The sequence below is a fragment of the Psittacula echo genome (assembly GCF_963264785.1).
Source record: "Psittacula echo genome assembly, chromosome: 6".
Classification (NCBI taxonomy): domain Eukaryota; kingdom Metazoa; phylum Chordata; class Aves; order Psittaciformes; family Psittacidae; genus Psittacula; species Psittacula echo.
In genome coordinates this window covers 61,697,049-61,702,557 of record NC_137743.1, presented here as the reverse complement: position 1 = coordinate 61,702,557, position 5,509 = coordinate 61,697,049, and positions in this window count along the sequence as shown.

The following is a 5,509-nucleotide window of genomic DNA, read 5'->3' as shown; positions in this document are numbered from 1 at the left end:
GGTGAGGCGGGCTGCCCAGCCCCTCCTCACGCGCTGCACCCACGGCGCTCCTGAGGTCTCCAGTGCCACCGCGGCAGTGCCCAGCAGCAGCTTGCAGAAAAGAAAGAGCAGCTGCAGAGAGAAACAAAGCGAAAGCAAACAGGTACAAGGCTAGACTCCCAGGGATCTGCCATTTATCTCAAGTAACCATGGCCCTCAATTCCCATCGCTCTTTTGTGTGCTTCCTCCTGCTCCTCTCCTCTCACTCGGGAAAGTCTTTTGGAGGAGTGAGGTTTCCCTGAATCGTCTGGAACAGCAAATCAGTCTGTCATCCTGTGCACAAGCAGTCTCAGTTCAGCCTTCCCAGGTGTCCTGTTTCTCTCCTAGCTGTTTTGTATTCACATGATGGCACCTTCTCTTTGTGTCCTGCAATTTAAAAAGAAAAAGTCAATTCTCAGTATGGATTAATGTTATTTAACGGGTTTGAGATTAAATGGCAGGATCAGCAGGTGCTAGGTGAGCAGCATCACTTGCCTGTCAGCAGGCACACATGTTCCCTGGGAAGTGACACGCACCTTTTGTGTGGGAGCTTGGCAGAACCACCATAATGGCCTTTGGGAGAAAGGCCCTGACAGTGCACAGGCACTCAGCATTCACCTTGGGTGAGTTTCTTACATGCTACAGCAAGCAGAGCCTTTCCCACTCCTCTTTATGCCACTGAACAGAAAACATGAACCCCTTTTATTCTAGCCTCTATTTCAAAATTAACAAGAGGAGGAAAAAGCCCTCACATTCTCCATCTTGCCCTGTTCCCATACTAACAGTGATGTGTCCAAGTCCTTGCCAGTGACTTCCTAGGCCCTCAGGATAGGCTGTGTCAAGCCCAGCAGGATGCCTTGAATTCCCACCAACTCTCTTGCCCCACAGCTCCCAATTTCCATGATTCCCGCCCCTCTCTACGAAGCTGCCCCACTCTTCCTGGGAATTCACATTCTTTTAGGGCTGTCAAAACATGGCTCTGGAGATACAATGTCCCTCAGACATCATGGAGCCAGGGGGCAAGGCTGCCCACGCACCACACACCTGATCGCTGCCAATCAATTTGGTGGCAGTTGGACGTGAAGCACCTCCTCAGACTTTCCTCACACGCCTCTGAAGAGCATGAAGCCAGTTTTAAATCACCAACAGCACAACGTAAATTTGGGTTGGTCTCAAACATGCGAATGCTTCTTGTTACAAAGCTCTCTCACCTCCTGCTTTGTGTTTATGACAGCAGACTATTTCACCATATGCTGTTATTTTTCCAGGCTAAAATGCTCAACAAAGCCAACAAACACCAAACATAAACAGCAGGGAAAGTAACTAAACTGCTCCTTGGTTTAAAAATAAAATGAAATCACTGTGTAGTTTTTCTCTCCCTTACCAGAAGGGTGACTTACCTACAGCAACACCACCATTAGCTGGGATACAGGCATGGTTTTGGGAAGCACCTGCTGCTCGCCCCTCCCGGCACAACACATGGACACCCTGAATGCCAGATGTTGCTCACCAAGTCAGTCATGCTCCAAACGAGCTCTGTAAAAGTTAAAACCCCTTTTTTTCTCTCAAAGCCTTTCTTACTCATGCACCCACACTCCTGCAGACATGTGTTCCACCACACATGATCCCACTAACCACCTGCTCAACTGGCACCGCTTACAACACCAGGAGGCACAAGAGCAACAATAACAAAAAGCACTACCAAAACAGTTCTTCACCCTTTCCCCACTCCTCCCATTCTCGAGCCTGTTTGTGACTATCACTCTGACACAAAACAAAGAATACGGGAGACTAGGCTGTCCATGAGTTTAAGACAGATATCGGGTTTTTATATAGCAAGGTCAGGGTTTTAACAACTAGCTCCACCAGAAAAGAAACTATTTGTGACCTGTGAGACAGATGCTAACTTTGCTCCACCAGAAAAGAAATGACTTGTAAGACAGATGCATATTTTGTAATGTGTATTACTAAACAGAAAAAAATCCTTCTGAGTCAGGGAAAATATCAGTTCACAGATGAGGCCAAAAGTCCCACTCGGAAGACTCCCACCAGGCTGTTTTCCAAACTGATGCCGCAGCTTGAAGCTTAGAGATGTAATATTGCTAGCTTTGTGACAGCAGATGGAAGAGAGTCGGAGTGCTCTTTACACAAGCCTTGCAATGGTCATTAAGTATTATCACAAATAACTTCTATGCTATAAGTTCAGCAGAGCTTGGACTGGTTTGCGTAGCGCACAAAGAAACCTTAGCCCCAGTGAGATCTTCAGAATAGCTGTAGACTGTAAATGCAAAGTATATGACAGAAACAATATTCCACTGGAGAAACTGAGACACAGCAGCTCTTACTGCAGGTCACACTGCGAGGCAGAAGGTGAATCAAGGTTAAAAAAACAAAACAAACAAAAAAACCCCAACACACCAAACGTCTGTTGCCCAGACTCCAAACGGATCTAGTCTTCATTCCCAAACGGCCCTCTGTAATGACAGAGCTGGCTTTGGAAATCCATCAGTGACAATAAGCTGTGTTTTCTTCAACACGGGCAACCATCATCTTTCAGTTTTGTCTCTACACACTGTTAAATTTTTACTGGAAAAAGGACAAAGGAGAGAAGGGGAGAAATTACTATGGGAAGATGTAAAAAACCAGAATTCAGATACTTCTTTCCTTCTTTAGTTACTGAAGTGACAACAGATTTTGAATGCATGACCCTTTGGACTGAGTGCAGCATACAGCTTCTAATTCCAGTTTAAACCAAGTTTAGCCCCAGTGATACATTGGGACTGCCAGTGTATCAGCACAGTATCCCAAAACATGTGCCACCTTTCAAAATCAACCAGGAAAACAATCTTTCCACCTCCACAACGAGCCTTCTGCATCCCACTGACTCTGCAAGGAAGGCCCTGATGTTATCACCTTGTGCTTGGCGCTAGCGCTCCAAAGTCACATTCAACTGCAGAGAGGCAGGAGCCAGTGGAAGAAAGAATTCGGTAGGGCAGAGAGAGGTTAGGTAGAAACATATAATAAATGCTGTATCTCTTATTAATTCCCTGTAAGATATGACATATATACGACTTCATGCATATTAGCTACTGTGAGAAGTGGTCTTCATTCTACTCCTATGCAACAAATTCATTCAAAACACTCCACTTAGATCCTACATACTTGATTTTCACTGAGAAGACTGAGAATTGTGTCAGTGTCTTCCCAAATAGCTCACATCCTTTTGCTTTTTAATCCCAATGAATGAAATAGAATAATTAGACTGATTTGGATTAAAAAAAAATCATTATCTCAAGAAGCATAGACAGAAGTTGGTTTTGTAGGAGAAAGCAATGTAAAGAGGGACTCACAAGCTCAGGAGCCCATGCAGTGCCTGTAAAAAATTCCGAGCAAGTGTTTCTGGGCTAGAATTTGTAATCTAAATACCACGGTAACAGTAAGAAAACTCAGAGTATGCTGATCTGTGTGAAAGCCTGGCAAAGTACTGTACTACTTTTACAAATCTTTACCCTCAAACCATCAACCTGGAAAACACTTCTCTTTCCTGGTTACGCTCACTCACCTCTCCAACTTCATTTTTATTGTTGAACTGAATTGCAAAGAACTGCAGCTTCACTTTCCCCGGTTATCAGTTTAAAGATGAAAATCACAAGACAAATGAATTATTCTGCAGAATGAGGATGAAACCAGAGTTTAAACTAGGCTGCCACACCTGCAGTGCCCAGCTGAGGAGCAAGAGGGAGAGGAACCCCCTTTGCTGGGCACTTCTGAATCCCAGCAGTGTTTTGATAACAATGGCTCCATTCAAGCCTCTATCGAAGCTCTCAAACAAGCCCCCATTTGTTACATGGGTGAGCTCAAAAACCCAAATTAAAAAAAAAGCCCTATATCAGATTGCTGCTCAAGAATCTGTCAGCTCCGATCTCTTTAACAAGGCTTCACAGCCAGAGGGCATGCCAGCTGGCACCGTGTGCACTGAACCCTTTGGGGACCACATCAGCTGGTTTAGGTTCAATTGAAGTAAAAAAAGAAAGCAACAAAACAAATACACCAGCCTAAATTTATATTAAAAGGTGAGAGAACTGTCAGAAACCACCCGGACCCAACACACAAAGCTCAGAAAGATCTATACTGCAAGGGGAGGGGGAATTACACTGACAATTGTTCCCTCTTAAATGAAAAGCAAAATACCTGTGTCCTCTTTTGAGATCCAACTCCTTGGAATCTAACACCAAAAAATCCAAACTGACACAAAACTCAACCAACCAGATTTATAGATAAATTAAGGTCCCTTCTGGATTCCTGCCAGGACTGCCCGAGTGTGAATCCCAGGAGGCGGCAGTCACAATGCACAAGGATGAAGTGTTTCACCAGCACAAGGGCGCAGGCTCAGCAGGCTCCCATCCTGCCAGAAAAGCATCGCTACATCAGAGAGCATCAGCTGCTAAGGTCAGCTATCTCACAAAGCACCAGCGTTAAGACAAACGCTTTATAAAACTTAGACGTTCTGTTTCTTACTGATATACAGTGTTAATGCAAAACATAAACCGCCCTGTGAATTATCAGCTGCTAAGCCATGTGGCAACTGATGTGATACGAAAGAAGATAACAATCAGAATTGTGTGGTTTTAATGTCTCACATCTCCAGATACTTCCAGTGCTTGGAAATTATTGTGGGGGATCAGTACAAACGTAACCATCACTTAATCTAAACCAGTGACCAGAATATATGTATTTAGGGCTGCTGGTACATTCATGCCAGGGCACATGGAAGATAACGGGTGCCATTTGACACCTTTATCGAGAACCTCCATCATACAAGGTCTTTCCTAGCTGAGCTACAGAGAGTCTTACCGCCCTAATACCGAATGTCACAAGTACATTTCCACAGCCCATTTTATTATTCATAATATAACCCTCTTTCTGGAAGCACAGCAGCAGAATCTTGCATTTGATCTTGCCTTTGTCCACAACAGCTCTAATTCAGAGGTCTTTCTTTGGCTCTTCCTGCAAGACGGTTGCTGCCTTAGGCCCCAGGGGGGACTGCAGTAATTGAGTTACACAGTAATCAAAGAAGGAATTTGATTGATTTTTCCAACCCATTCCACTTTAATGGTGTCATCATGACACAAAATTCCTTTAATTGCGCTTTAATGTGAGTCACGTCAGGCACTCCCTTGTCTACTGAGGTATCTGTATGCCAGGCCTCAGGTACAGCCCCCTCTCTTGTGAAGGTGGAGAACCTGGCAAGTGTCAGCAGAGCACAGTGAGCCACAAGGCAAAAGAATCATTAGAACCTCAGCAGAATGAATGCTGGCTGTATTCTACATATTGGGTAAAACAGAATTACTGGAAATCAGAGCCACGTTGTAACGTAGCTGCCAACCCAACCCATTTTTGGGATCTGAGCGTGTGTTTCAGCTAGCACGCACTGACAGTCAAATCTTGTGATGAGAGCCCAACACATACAAAGCTCAGATCAAAGAGGCAA